The 16,366-nt window shown below is 40.4% G+C and overlaps 2 long non-coding RNA genes across 2 annotated transcripts in view; one reads left to right on the forward strand and one right to left on the reverse strand.

The window, feature by feature from the left end:
- The window catches only part of LOC121038428 (uncharacterized), a 26,179-nt gene extending 24,229 nt beyond the window's left edge, over positions 1–1,950 (forward strand). The window contains exon 3 of the long non-coding RNA XR_005794342.1: positions 1,939–1,950. This is a non-coding gene — a long non-coding RNA (uncharacterized LOC121038428). The remainder of the gene's footprint in view (positions 1–1,938) is intronic.
- A 1,561-nt stretch (positions 1,951–3,511) lies between these two features.
- LOC121038427 (uncharacterized) lies at positions 3,512–12,365 on the reverse strand. The gene is made up of 4 exons (XR_005794341.1): positions 12,228–12,365; positions 11,673–11,705; positions 9,667–9,750; positions 3,512–3,711 (listed from the first exon to the last, which is right to left on the reverse strand). It is a non-coding gene; the product is annotated as an uncharacterized LOC121038427 (long non-coding RNA).
- Positions 12,366–16,366: the final 4,001 nt, after the last annotated feature.

Below are 16,366 nucleotides of genomic sequence, written 5' to 3' on the forward strand. Positions count from 1 at the left end.
GTGCCTGACCTGAGCTTCCTCTTCCTCTCCTTTGAGGACCCAGGTATATCTAGGGAGCTATGTCAGCATTTCAATCCTTTTCTGAGCCAACATTTTTGTTTGTTTGTTTGTTTGTTTCATTTCCTCACGATTATAATTCCTCTTTAAATTCCCAAACACATTTTGTTATCTGAGTGCATCATACAAGTAGCTTTTCTTCTTAGTTGCCTAAAGCCCATCTGCCTGACAAGACTCACACCTGTTGGCTGCACCTCAACAGACTGGGATATCTAAATGCTTCTCTAGAACAGGAGCCTAACACTTTGTCCACTGCTGAAGACCTTTGAACTCTACTCACTGGGCCAACTTAACCTTGCTCCCTTTCATCAGGGTTGCAGTATCCATACAGCCTGCTGGGTACTGATTTCCAAATAGCATGATCCTCAACTCAAGAACTCCCATTGGCAATCCATCCATCCTTCTGGCCCCAAACCACTCAGGAATGAGGTCATGTCCTTACACTTCTATTTTCCACCCAGAGAATAGCAACACAAACCATTTATGTTGTATGGAAATTTCCCAGAATTTCTTCTGCTAGAGTGCTCCTAAAAATAAATTACCACTCTATGAGAGAACTTTCCCATGATGCCCATCAAACATTTGACTGCCTGACATCAGTCAGGATACAACACGAAACCATATTTATGCCCACAGAACTACCTGCTGCTCTTCAGTGCAGGGTCTTGTTTTATCAAACACCACTGACCAGCTAGCAACTATGTTTTCAAATAGTGTAGGAGAAGAATCTGCCTCAAGTATCCTCAAATCCAAAACCCAAGACAACTTTGCCAAGGAATCCTACTTGATTTCAGCCCCAAATTCCAGATTCCAGCATTTGTATGATGGCAGAAACTCCTGTCATATAAATTGTCACCACCTATGGGCCTATAGGGACTACCTCAGGCCAACTCTCAGTCAATCTATTAACAGTTTCGGCTCAGGGTCTGCTGAAATTCAGATACCTCTCTGTTGACTTTGTGGGAAGAGGCTAACAGGATTTTTACATGAGGAATATGATTTTTCCATAATCAAACTACTCCTAATAGTCTCTGAACTTCCTGCTGATTAGCATGATCTGAAAATCATGACAGTGTGTTGCAAATACTGACCAGTATCTCTGTTGCTCCAACTGACATAATTCTCAGGAATTTTGCAGATGGGACTTGGCCAGGACTATTAGCTGGCAGTTTCAACTACCCTCCAGTTGTTCTACAGATACTACAGGTTTTCATTCTTTGTAGTTTATTCATCTGAGGAAGGAATAATTACAATGTGTGCTAATTTTCCCCCAATGGTCATTAACTCCAAATCTTGTCTAACTAAATTATGGCAATTTAATTATGGCTATTTAAATTATGGCAATTTAAATTATGGCTAACATACCGTGGATATAAAGGGAATGTACATTGATACCTAATCTATGAAAATACACAATTGTAAAAATGTGACTCAAACTATTATGAAAAAGAAGGTGTTAGCTAAGTCTATAAAGGTCTACCCATCCCTCTTGGCCTATCACATTTCCGTAACTGACTGAGCCACCCAGGTGCCCTTGGCCTATCACATTTCTTAATCACATAGAGTCCAGCTCAAACAATCAGGGAACACCTATTTAATCTTGGATACTCTTATTCACCTCTTATCCATTGACATACCAGAATCATCTTTAAAAAATGCAAAAGTTTACGGGGCACGCCTGGGTGGCTCAGTTGGTTGAGTGTCCTACTTCGGCTCAGGTCATGATCTCACAGCTTGTGAGTTCAAGCTCCGCGTCGGGCTCTGTCCTGACAGCTCAGAGCCTAGAGCCTGCTTTGGATTCTGTGTCTCCCTCTCTCTCTGCCCCTAACCCACTTGTGTTCTGTCTCTGTCTCTCTCAAAAATAAATAAACATTTAAAAAGTAAAAAATAGAAAAGTTTTAGTGAGGATCATATACCAAACTCAATCATTTCCTTTTAGGAGTAGTGCCACATTGTTCTTCTTGAATTCAGCACTGCTAACAGTACCGCTATGAGAACGAGGAGAGTGTAAAGTTTCCCATTTAGAATACTACTTGGCAATGAGAAAGAATGAAATCATGCCATTTGCAGCAATGTAGATGGAACTGGAAGATATTATGCTGAGTGAAATAAGTCAGTCAGAGAAGGACAGACATCACATGTTTTCACTCTAATGTGGATCTTGAGAAACTGAACAGAGGACCACGGGGGAAGAGAAGGGGGAATAAATAGTTACAACAGAGAGGGAGGAGGGCAAACCGCAAGAGACGCTTAAATACAGAGAACAAACTGAGGGTTTATGGGAGGTGGGGGAGAGGGGAATATGGGTGATGGGCATTGAGGAGGGCACTTGTTGGGTGTTGTATGTAAGCCACTGGGTGTTGTATGCAAGCCAATTTGACAATAAATTATATTCATTAAAAAAAATTAAATAAGTAAATGTTCCCATTTACAAGCATATCAAAACTGGGCTGCAGGTTAAAACTAGATAGATGTCCACAGCGGAAAGGATGAAGACACCGTGATTCATTCATACACAATATCCATCCCAATTATGCGCTCAAGTATCAAAGCCCTCCAGCCAAAAACCGCCAGGAGCACAGCTGTAGCTGAGAAGTTTGGGTTCATTGTCAGTACAGTGAGGAAGGGCACACACCAAGGGGAATTGCAAAGTGGTGCTTCAGTTCAAGGGTGTTGGGAAACACTTAAAAAGGAATTGGGCTTGTGTTAGGTGATTGAGGGGATGTTGTGGGGAAGCAGGCCTCTGTCCTGGGCTGGATGAGGTCAGGGAGCGTAAGTATGCTAGGATTGGGTGTCTTAGGAAACCTTTTCTAGAAGAAGAGACTTAATGAGGCAAAAGCAAAAGCAGTGATTGGTAATGAAGCAGCAGTCATTCATTATCTAGGAAAAAGAGACATGTGCTACTGTGGGTTTGGCACACTAATATTGCTTTTGTCTGTACTGAAACGTAACTGGGAAGTGATCTTACTTTTTGCCTCTTTTCATCACAGACACTAAGTGCCCTCGTGTGCTGTTGGTCTTCTGAAACTTTCTTTGTGTCCAACAAGATAACACCATGTCCTGGCTCTCAACCCAGCTCAGCCCCTAAGAACTGCAAACCTGATGCCGCCAGGTCACTTCCCACATGGCAGGGCTGCTTTCCTGTTTCTCACCTGCTACATCATTGCAGATAAGAGAAGAATTATGGCTCAGTTAATAGTAGAGTTTGGTGGAATCAAAAATGGATATTCAAGCCTAGTAAATGTTGATTAGTGCATTCATGTTACAGAAACCTCTAGTCTCTACTGATGCACCCGAGAAGAGGGCCTTATGTGTAAAAATTGGGTAGACATACACAAAGTCCATTTCACAATGACACAGGAAGGACTAAATAAAATTCCAGGTATCTGTCACTAAGGACTGATGAAAGCATGGGACAACCACTTCCCAACATCTTAAAAATATACTATTTTTGATGTTGCTCAATGTTAATTGTATTTGAAAACAAACAAACTGATTAGAGATAGGAGAGACATGATAGGCATGGTACGTGGTTGGAGTAAATCAAATGAAAGGACATTCTGGCCGAGCCCAGCAGGATCACATGCAGGACATCCAGGAGACTTCCATCTCACAATCACGTCTTAAAAATTTTCCCAAGCAAATCCTTAAGGCCTGCAAGAGAATAAAATATTCGTCAAGCAGATTTCAAAAAGGATGAAGAATGTGGCTTCATTTGGGGAATCTTCAAGGAAACCAACAAATGTCAAATGGCACTGAATTCCATGGAGTCAAATGGCCATGAGATGTTCATCCCCCAAAAATAGGGCTTGCAGGCCTGGTTGGGAGCCCAGATAAGCTCGAAGTCTAGAGAGGCCAGGAGGTAGGTCCACAGGTACTAGTTCTCCCTCTATGATTCAACAGAGCAACCCTGCCACCTTCTCACCAGGGATATATACTCATTTTCTCCTCCATGCACTGCCCACTACTCACCCTTGTGCAAGGTGCCAAGCAATGGCCCCGACACTGAAAGGCTATAAAGCAATATTTGAGAAATTTTCCTCAAGTACAAACAATTCTAAAATTTGTATGGAACCACAAAAGACCCCGAATAGCCAAAGTAATGTTGAAAAAGAACACCAAAGCTGGACTTCAAACTGTATTACAGACTTCCAGACTTCAAACTGTATTCCAAAGCTGAAGTCATCAAGACAGTATGGTACTGGCACAAAAACAAACTCATAGATCAGTGAGATAGAATAGAGAACCCAGAAATGGACCCACAAATGTATGGCCAACTAATCTTCAACAAAGCAGGAAAGAATAACCAATGGAAAAAAGACAGTCTCTGCAAATGGTGTTGGGAAAACTGGTCAGTGACATGCAGAAGAATGAACCTGGACCACTTTCTTACAGAATACACAAAAATAAATTCAAAATGGATGAAAGACCTAAATTTAAGACAGGAAACCATCAAACTCCTAGAGGAGAAAACAGGCAACAACCTCTTTGACCTTGGCCGAAGTAACTTCTTGCTGGACATGTCCCTGGAGACAAGACAAACAAAAGCAAAAATGAACTATTGGGATCTCATCAAGATGGAAAGTTTCCGTATAGCAAAGGAAACAATCAACAAAACTAAAAGGCAACTGACGGAATGGGAGAGGATATTTCCAAATGACATATTGGATAAAAGGTTAGTACTCCAAATCTATAAAGAACTTATCAAACTCAATCCCCAAAAAACAAACAATCAAGGTAGGAAATGGGCAAAAGACATGAATAGACACTTTTCCAAAGAAGACATCCAGATGTCATCCAGATGGCATCATCATCAGGGAAATACAAATCAAAACCACAATGAGATACCACCTCACACCTGTCAGAATGGCCATAATTAACAACTCAGGAAACAAAAGATGCTGGTGGAGATGCAGAGAAAGGGAATGCTGGTGGGAATGCAAGCTGGTGCAGCCACTCTGGAAAACAGAATGGAGGTCCCTCAAAAAATAAAAAATAGAATTGCCCTATGACCCAGCAATTGCACTACTAGGTGTTTATCCAAAAGATACAAAAGTGTTGATTCGAAGGGGCACATGCACCCCAATATTTAGAGTAGCACTATCAAAAACAGCCAGATTCAATAAAAAAGAATGAAATCTTGCCATTCACAACTATGTGGATGGAACTAGAGGGTATTATGCTAAGCGAAATTAGTCAGTCAGAGAACGATAAATATCATATGGCTTCACTCATATGAGGACTTTAAGATACAGAACAGATGAACACAAGGGAAGGGAAACAAAATAATATAAAAACAGGGAGGAGGACAAAACATAAGAGACTCTTAAGTATGGAGAATAAACATAAGGTTACTGGAAGGATTGTGGGAGAGGGGATGGGCTAAATGGGTAAGGGGCATTAAGGAATGTACTCCTGAAATCATTGTTGCACTATATGCTAACTAACTTGAATGTAAATTAAAAAAATTTTTTTTAAAAACCAGCCAGATTATAGAAAGAACTCAAATGTCGATGGACTGACAAATGTATAAAGTAGATGTTGTCTATACGTGTGTGTGTGTGTGTGTGTGTGTGTGTACACACACACAATGGAATATATACATTGTATATATACAATATACGTTGTATATGTATATAGGGTGGAATATTACTTGGCAATCAAAAAGAATGAATTCTTGCCATTTGCAACAATGTGAATGGAACTAGAGTGTATTATGCTAAGTGAAATAAGTCAATCAGAGAAAGACAAATATCATATGATTTCACTCTATGTGGAATTTAAGAAACAAAACAGATGAACATAGTGGAAGGGAAGGAATGAACAAGAATTCTCCATAGAATCCAAAGGGCTATGAATTCATAACTTGAGGGATTCATGGCAACTGAGAAATGTTCTCAAAGTAACCCATATACTTGACATATACAAGACGGACTGGGAGTGGAAAGGGGTGATCAATCCCAGACAACCAATTTTCCAGGTCTTATCTAAGGAAGAAAATTATTTGAAACCCCTTCCTCCCTCAGAAAGGCTATACTCCTTCAGAGTTCAGGTGAAGGAGCCCAAATAGGAGAGAGGGTTTTAGTGACAAACAAGAGAAATGCGGGATGTCCCAATTTCAAAGAGGACCAAGTCAAGAGAAGGGGTCCTCTGTTCAGACATGAACTGTGTATTTCTAGGTGTTGATGAAGAAGAAGAAACACTGAGGCAGCAGGAGAGAGAAAGGTCAAAAAGGTCCTTTTAGAACCCAGGCTCAGGGGTGCCTGGTTGGCTCGGTTGGTTAAGCATCCAACTTCAGCTCAGGTCATGATCTCCAGGTTCCTGAGTTTGAGCCCTGCATCAAACTCTCTGCTATCAGCACAGAGCTTGCTTCTGAACTGCATTCCTCCCCCACCTTCTCTCTCTGCCCCTCACCTCCTTGCACTCTCTCAAAAATAAACATTTTTTAGAAATTATTTTTTAATTAAAAAATTTTTAATGTTTATTTATTTATTTTTTGAAATGTTCATTTATTTATTTATTTATTTTTTATTTACCTTTATTTTTTATTTTTTAAAATTTACATCCAAATTAGTTAGTATATAGTGAAGCAATGATTTCAGTAGATTCCTTAGTGCCCCTTACCCATTTAGCCCATCCCCCCTCCCACAACCCCTCCAGCAACCCTCAGTGTGTTCTCCATATTTATGAGTCTCTTTTGTTTTGTCCCCCTCCCTGTTTTTATATTATTTTTGTTTCCCTTCCCTTATGTTCATCTGTTTTGTCTCTTAACGTCCTCATATGAGTGAAGTCATACAATTTTTATCTTTCTCTGACTGACTAATTTCACTTAGCATAATACCCTCCAGTTCCATCCACGTAGTTGCAAATGGCAAGACTTCATTCTTTTTGATTGCTGAGTAATACTCCATTGTGTGTGTGTATATATATATATATATATATATATATATATGCACTGCCCACTACTCACCCTTGTGCAAGGTGCCAAGCAATGGCCCCGACACCGAAAGGCTATAAAGGAATGTTTGAAAAAGTTTCCTCAAGTACACATGCAACCTCTCCCATCTGTTCAGGGGAAAGTCTTTCATTGGAACTTTTCCATTTCTTCATCTTTACAGTGTTTCCTTAGTAGAATGACTCTACGATTTAAATTACATTTCTATGTGAGTTCTTTTTTTAGTTTATTTACTTATTTTGAGAGAGAAGGAGAGAGAAAATGAGCAGGATTGGGGCAGAGTGAGAGTATCCCAAGCAGGCTCCACGCTGTCAGCATAGAGACCAATGCAGGGCTTGATCTCACAATTCATGTGATCATGACCTGAGCTGAAATCAAAAGTCAGTCACATAATCCATTCAGCTGCCCAGGCTGAGTTTTACACCACAATACCTTGCATATGTTCACAGTCAATAAATCTCATAATCGATGATACGTGAAAGTAGTATAGGAAAGATGAACCAGGAATAAGAGACTATACTATCTTGGTCCTCAATGGATTTCCAAATAACCAGAGATACCCTGAATAATGTTTAAAAGCATCTACCAAAGGAGACCTCATTTAAAGCTATTGTCTACCTTTAGAAAAGACTTTTAAAAGAAACAAAAACTGGGGCTCCTGGGTGGCTCAGAGCTTAGGCATTCAACTTCGGCTCAGGTCATGATCTCATGGTTCAAGAGTTCAAACCCCACATCAGGCTCTGCACTAACCATGTGGAGCCTGCTGGGATTCTCTCTCTCTTTCTCTTTTTCTCTGCCCCTCCCCACTTGCGTTCTCTCTCTCACTCTCTCTCTCTCTCTCTCTCTCTCTCTCAAAATAAATAAACTTAAAAAAAAATAAAAGACAGAAGAACAGACACTCAGATCAATGGAATAGAATAGAGAACCCAGAAATGGACCCACAAACATATGGGCAACTAATCTTTGACAAAGCAGGAAAGAATATACAATGGAATAAAGACAGTCTCTTCAGCAAGTGGTGCTGGGAAAACTGGACAACGACATGCAGAAGAATGAACCTGGACCACTTTCTTACTCCATACACAAAAATAAACTCAAAGTGGATGAAAGACCTCAATGTAAGACAGGAAGCCATCAAAATCTTCAAGGAGAAAGCAGGCAAAACCTCTTTGATCTTGCCCACAGCAATTTCTTACTCAGCCTGTCTCCAGAGGCAAGGAAAACAAAAGCAAAAATGAACTACTGGGACCTCATCAAAATAAAAAGCTTCTGCACAGTGAAGGAAACAATCAGCAAAACTAAAAGCCAACCGACAGAATAGAAGATATTTGCAAGTGACATATCAGATAAAGGGTTAGTATCCAAAATCTACAAAGAACTTATCAAACTCAACACCCAAAAAACAAAGAATCCAGTGAAGAAATGGGAAAAAGACATGAATAGACACTTCTCCAAAGAAGGCATCCAGATGGCCAACCAACACACAAAAAAATGCTCAACATCACTCATCATCAGGCAAATACAAATCAAAACCACAATGAGATGCCACCTTACACCTGTCAGAATGGCTAACATTAACAACTCAGGCAACAACAGATGTTGATCAGGATGCAGAGAAAGAGGATCTCTTTTGCATTGTTGGTGGCAATGCAAGTTGGTGCAGCCACTCTGGAAAACAGTATGGAGGTTCCTCAAAAAACTAAAAATAGAACTATCGTACGACCCAGCAATTGCACTACCAGGCATTTATCCAAGGGATACAGGTGTGCTGTTTTGAAGGGACACATACACCCCCATGTTTATAGCAACACTGTCAACAATAGCCAAAGTATGGAAAGAGCCCAAATCTCCATCGACGGATGAATGGATAAAGAAATATGGTATATACATATATATATATATATATATATATATATATATATATATGTATATATACATACAATGGAGTATTACTTGGCAATCAAAAAGAATGAAATCTTGCCATTTGCAACTACATGGATGGAACTGGAGGGTATTGTGCTGAGTGAAATTAGTCAGAGAAGGACAAAAATCATATGACTTCACTCATATGAGGACGTTAAGAGACAAAACAGATGAACATAAGGGAAGGGAAACAAAAATAATATAAAAACAGAGAGGGGGACAAAACAAAAGAGACTCATAAATATGGAGAACAAACTGAGGGTTGCTGGAGGGGTTGTGGGAGGGAGGATGGGCTAAATGGGTAAGGGGCATTAAGGAATCTACTGAAATCATTGCTTCACTATATACTAACTAATTTGGATGTAAATTTTTAAAAATAAAAAAAATAAAGTTAAAAAAAGAAAAAAGAAAAGAAACAAACACTTTTCTATAAAAAACAAATGTAAACAGCCACCCGACACCCTATCTTCCCATACTTTTCTACTAAAGACAAATATCCCTATTAAAGCCAACACTTCAAGAACATGCAGGTAATATTAGTAAACAAGGGCTCCTCTGAGATATATCTGTTGACTTGATTTGTAAAACCAGGAACAATTAGAGAATGATGAAAACAGAGCTTTCTCATGGCTTCTCCTTCCTGATCCCAAAGTAGAATGTGCCAGCATCACAGGGAACCAAGGAATCCAGAAGCCCCCAAAAGAACGTATCATCTATGATAAGTGGCTTACTCCAAGTAGTGGTTTGAGCAGCATTTGTGGTGTCAGGAGCTGCACTGGTGTCAGCATCATCGGTTGTGGATTCCTCAACAGGACCTGAAATTAGAAGGAAAATATCCAGGGGCATCTTGGTGGTTTGGTAGATTAAACGACCAATTCTTGGTTTCGGCTCTGCTTCCAGCTCAGGTCATGATCTCACAGTTCGTGAGTTGGAGTCCCACCTGAGCTCCACGCTGAGAATGCAGAGCCCTGCTTGTGATTCCCTCTCTCCCTCTCTCTCTGCCTCTCCTCCTCTCACACTTCCTATGTCTCTCTCTTTCTAAATAAATAAACTTTAAAAAAAAAAAAGAAGAAGGAAAAGATCCATCTGAGACACTTGACTCTTCCTCAGAAACAAAATTTGTCCCACTAGAGCCTGGATGTATCCTCCTCATCATGAATTCAGCTCTGCTATTGTCAACAGTTTTGTCCTGCTTTTAGCCTAGCTACCCACTTTCCTTTGGCCTCATTCTTCCTAGACCTGCCCTTGGTGGGACAAAGAATTTGGGGTTTGCCTACAAGACTATGAGACTAAGAGACAAGCAAATACTTTCTCCGAGGGGTAAGCACAAGTTACCAAATGCATATGTGTTCCTATTCACAGGGATCATGGCTCAGAGGCAAGAAGAAACCTCTAGTGGACTGACTTTCTGGTGCCCTCTATGGGCTAACTTGATCTGATTGGTGTCCACTGCAACATGAATCAGTGTGAGTAGTGGAATAAACTGTACAGGAGAAAAGAAGAAGAAGATCATGTATCAAGAAATAAAAACAGAATAAGATTATGCATCTCAGATTAGAGCAATAGTATCTCCTTTCTATGAATAACGTACAATCTCTTCTCTCAAGTTCAGGCCTCAAATTGGATTATATTTATCTCACCTGTTGTTCCAGTTGGACTCTATCTACTACGGAAGTATTTAAGAGACCACATTAGACCTACTAGGAGACATTGGTAGTATTCTGGCTATAATAAATGTGAGCAAATGCCCCATGAATCACCTCATGTTCAAAGGAAATGTGACAAGATTGATGATAATCATCACTCTCCACACCTTACACCAGAGCTCCTACAAATAGCCAGAGTCAGACCCCACATTTGTGAGTTACCCTTACCCCAACAGGTAGATAGTTCTATCTCCACACCCACACTGGAACCATAATGTCTTGGTACTTAATCACAAATGAGGATTTTTTTTAATTGGCCCTGGCTTTGCAAGTAGGACATATGGCACAGTGTATGAGGTCTGACCACACTCGATGCCCTTATTACCAAACGAAACAAATCCATCCCCAAATGAGGAGGGCAAAAAGAGAAATCTTCCCCATGTATGCATGAGCACAACACACATGGCACAGGACATACAGGACATTGTGCAAGAAGCCCAAGAAACAATAGGATATTTCTTCCACAAATTTGAGTTCCAGATCAGAGAAAAAAACCCCACATCGGCTTGGGAATAAGACATACATGCAGTTACAAAGAACAAAGTGTAAGGCCACTCTTCTACTTCACCCTACATTCCTCAATCTCTATTCCACACTCCCATGTGGTCCTATTGTCCTCATTTCTACATCACCTTTGGGAATTACACTGTGTCCTTCATCATGAAACTAATTAATCCCTCTACTACACAATGGCATACCCCTTCCATTTATGGTAATCAGGAAGACATTACATGCAACTCCCAAATTCCCAGACCACAAATTCAGACCACATTCCCTAACATTTTTTCCTAGAGAACAATTAATAATTAATTGACAATTTGTATTGGTCCTTTCCAGAGACTTTTATTGTCTAAAGACATATAAGAAATAAGCAGATTTTCTATGTTCACAATGAACTTTACAGGAGGAACATGGCTTTCCCAAGCACCTGTTTTGAGTCTCTATATTCTGTCCTCTGTGGCTTCCTGACACAAGACAGGGATGGAAAATAGTCATGACAGGAAGGACATGAAGTGCAAACACAAACTTACCAGTAGCACCCTCAGATGTATCATCGGTTGTCTCTGTAAGAGAAAAAGAAAAATAGGTACGAGTTGGACACCTGCATAGGACATAGAGGCAAGAGAGAATACAGACAATATTGCAAGCTTCCATAACTGAAGAACCTTAGGCTTCTCTACTTGTGTTGAGGGCAAAAAGATGCACAGATAACATAATACCCACAAAACTCCACAGAAGACATAATACATCACCATTTTTTGCCCTCCTGAAATAAAACTCTGATTACTTTCTTTTTTGGTGTTTTTGTTGTTGTTGATTACATGCTTGAACATATGTTAAAACACTCACAATGACGTTGAACACCAAGGTTAAAACTGAGCAAAGACCTGACTGGATTGCCAAAGCCTAAAGGGAGAGTCCACTCTATCTTGAGGGGTCAGTCAAAATAGGGATGGAACAGGGCAGTGGGGTGGAGGACGTGAGGGCCACCATTCTAAGCTCCTCCAAACCCACACCCACACAGAGCATATACGTTGATGGACTCTTGCCCCAGACCTTCTTTTCAGGTAAGAATCTTTACTTACGGCCTGAAACCAGGAAGGTGGAAACGGCCACCAGTACCAGCAACGCCAAGAGCTTCATGCTGGTGAATTGATTAGCAGGGAGCACAGTTAAGAAAGCGTGGAGCTCAGGAGAAGGTAGGACGCTGCCTTCAGCATTCCACATCCTGACCTTATATAGGCAGAGGGCACCAATCACGAACTGCCAGATCAGAATCCAGGCTAGTTACTGCCAGGCAATGTTGATGTTCACAGAAACTACTGGGGAGTCAAGAGCACAGCCAGAGGTCCTTTGGAAAGATCATTTTAGTCCCTTGATTATGACACAGGTTTCAGGTCAAGTCTTTCCCATTTTAAAATCTTCCAGAAAAGAACCCTGCTTCCAGGCTTCCTCTCACCTTATAACAGGATCAAGTGGCACCATGCTTACCAGCTTCGCTGAGAAGCCAGAGGAGCCCTACACCCAGCCTAGGGGGATTATTCACCGTGCAGTGCTCCTTTCATACACATTAAAAGTTGGACACCCACAGCTTGCTCAGCCCTAGGATTCCTATGGCAGACTGCTCTCAGATCCATCCACCTAGGTCAGGCTGTACATTCCTCCACAGATGGCCTCCCTCGTGTACATGCAGATACTGTCATCTGACACTCACGCACAGTGAAGCAACACTGATATGATCTCTCTGGATTGAAGCATTTCTTGTGGAAAAATCCAAAGTCAAAGAGAGAGACAATAGAAAATGAAACTAACGTTGGTTAATTAATGCAGCCATTAAATCAATGCACCCATCCTCTTTCTCTCAAAATAAATAAATAAACTTTAAAAAAACTTTTAAAAAATTATAATTTTTATATGAAACTATTTGAGAAATATGTAATGGGGTCATCTTAAATTTGTGACACCTTAGTACTCCTGTATTTAGAGGTCACAGCGCTCTAATCCCTGGATTTGCCCAATGATCACAAACCTGGCTTCAGTCACCAGGGTACACTCTACTTTGGAGCATATTTGAAAGGGAGACAGGCCCTGAGATGAAATTAGAAAAGCCACCTCAACCTGAAGACAGAAGCATCAAGCATCAAGAAGAGAGAAGCATCAAGAACTCAGTCCAAAACCAGATGCCTCACCCCTCAAACTACACCACTCATGAAGTGGGAATCCCTGCAGCAGTCACAGGCTGTGATGGGCAAGGACACACAACGGAGTCTCAACAAAAATAAAAGTTAACAAGGCACAGACTGATCAGGGCTCAAAAGAAGTCCCAGAGTGATGGAGACCCAGCAGGATTTGGTCTTTGGACCAAAGTTAAGATCTTGTCCTCTTCTGCTTCAAAGATCTGAGAGACACACAGAGGGCACAGAGACTCTCTAGCATTAGAAATCTGAATGTGTGGCCAAGCACCATATACAGACACAGTGTGTGTCTATTCTTTGCAATACATGTGACTCCTCTCCTTCACTATTAACATTAAATAACAACTTTCAATATCGCCTCTTCAGGGAAGTCTATGATGGCTTCGAACTAAAATACCCCTCAACTTACAGTCAGATAACATGATTCTATTCCCATTATAATATTTATCGCTACCTGGTATTTTCTTGTCACTTGATTTGCTCCTTGCTGGTTTTCTGCCTCCTCTCTCAATCAATATGACCTAAGGGAACAAAGGTTACTTTGTTCAACACTATTCCATAGGACGTCCAAGAGTGCCAAGCAGTTAGTAAGCTCCTGAAAGATGTGAGTTAAAAATGCATCAATGAATGCAATACAAATTTATAGAATAAGCATAAATCAAACAGAGAGGGCTTTTCTTCACATATCGGGGAGGGATATACTCTGAAACAAAAAGACAGTGGATGTGGATGACATCTCAGAAAGCAGAACCTGAAGCACTGCGTGTGAGTTAGGATCTAAAATAGACAAGGAAGCATTAGGCAGGTAGGAATCCCATAAGCAAAATTAACCATGACAGAATTCCAATGATGTTTAGCTACAATGTAATTAATTGTCTCCAATCTCTATAATCAAATAAATCTGGGTATACACAGAGCTATACAAAAAGCAACAGACATACATGGGAAGACACAAGCTCTGCACGCACAAGTGAAGCCTAGTCCTTACTCAGCTGTACGTCAACACCTCACAGGTAATTCCTGTAATGAAAATCCAGGGAAGTTTTTTCCAGAATTTCCATGTGTCTTTGTTCATTATTTTGCTAAGGAAAGCAAAATAGGAAAGCAGGAAAGATCTCTGCTAAGCACAAATTCTCCCCATCATTGGCTTTTCCTAATTAACGAAAGGAACTTCCACATCTTCACCTATTTCTCCTTCATTTCCCATTCCAGGATCAGCCCACTTACTGCTTTATATCAGTTCCTACCATTGTCCCATGGTCCTCCCTCCAAGTCTGAATGGCTGCTCCATGCTGGAAAGCCCAGGGCAAACCACTGAATGTTCCCCTATGAAGCTAAATTCAGAGGAGTGATAGTTCCCAAATTTATCACTTTATTTTTATCTCTTTCTACGAATACTTCGTTGTTACTCCTGTCTTTGTTTTTTCCATTCTTTCCATTTTCAAAGCTCTTCTTGTTTCTGCCTACATGTCTTTCTAATCCGAATGTCTTTGTCATTTTCCATTAATCTGTAGCTCCCACCATCCTTTGACCCCATCCAAACAACACTACCAAATTGCCTTTATTTTACCTAAATGTTACTGGGTGTGCAACATTCTAGGCATCCAAAAGGCCCTTCCTGGAAATCTGAAAACAATGACACTTTGAAAGTGTCCTGCCAGACATCGTAGGGAAACACCTTTCTGAATACCTTTGGCAGGTACACCCTGGAATACTTTAAAGGAGGCTCCTTTTTCCTCCTCCTCACCCCCCTCCTCCCTCACACTTAATCCTTCAATCTTTGATCATCCCACTACCCTCCTGGACATCTGACAACACTCATATTTATACAGTTTCCCTCCTGACATTTTAGGGCAGTATCATTCTGAATATGGTGCCAAGCTAACCTTGAGATAGCATCAAGCCTCCTTCTTCCTGCTTACCTGCCTCTATCCTAACATTTACATTCTCAGGTTTGGATCATCACACTTGCCGGATGTTGACTTTGCACACTGGCAACTATTTATTCAAAAACCTGCTCAAATTTCCTGGACATTGTGATAACTTTTATCTGGCATTACTGTTCATCTATATGGCACCATTGTCTAAAAAACAATTTACAGACTTTGATGAGAAGGACAGATTCTGGGGTGATATCAGTTCATACCAAAACGTCAAGAACACCTCTTTCAACCAGAAGTGTGTACTGCATCAAGCCTTCACTCTAGATTAATTTCATTGTGTTAGTAGACAACATATAGGCTTTGGAAATCCACATCAATTAGCCCCATAAGAGTTCGTCATTTACCTTGAGTAGGACACAATATCCCCTACAGAGTACTCTGGTGGGGAATGGATAACCTGTATCTAATTATGAGGAATGATTTTTTAAAACCCTAGTGAGGAAATTCGTACTTTTTCAAAAATGGGAAGAGAGATATATTCTTCCATTTACCAATGTCAAAAAAGATGTTTTTAAGTCAGAAAAAAATGCCCATAATAAAGGAGACTAAGATAACAAGTAATTAAATGAAATAGACAATCTTAGACTGGATCATTTACTAGAGGAATACAATTTTATAAGGGATCTTATTGGGTCAAATACTGATATTGGGTGATTTTTTTAGAAGAGATAAAAGTATTGCATCACTGTTGAAGTTACTAAAATGAAAAACTATATTATGGTTCTGTAGAAATATACACTAAAGTAATTAGTGGTAAAGAAATATACCTAATGAACTGTTGAATCTAAGAAGGCAAACCATCTCCACTGTGTTACCTACCCTAAGGCCACCATACAGAGGAGTCCAAGATGGAAGAAAAGTTCATGTTTAGGCATTATGGGCCACAGTCTTACTGAAACCAATTCTTAATATCATCCTGGACGAAGTAAAAGAAGTAAGTTTGGAAGAGCCTCCAAATGATTTCAGCCTTCAGCCACTCACATGGCCCAAGTGTAGCCCCAGAGTGAGAAAGAGAGAAGACATCTCTTTGGTGCCTTAGCCAAACGCCTCCCCTGCAGATTCTTTAAGCATACAGAAGTGGTTGTT

This window comes from Herpailurus yagouaroundi, unplaced genomic scaffold (assembly GCF_014898765.1).
Source record: "Herpailurus yagouaroundi ecotype Mexico unplaced genomic scaffold, PumYag 166, whole genome shotgun sequence".
NCBI lineage: Eukaryota > Metazoa > Chordata > Mammalia > Carnivora > Felidae > Herpailurus > Herpailurus yagouaroundi.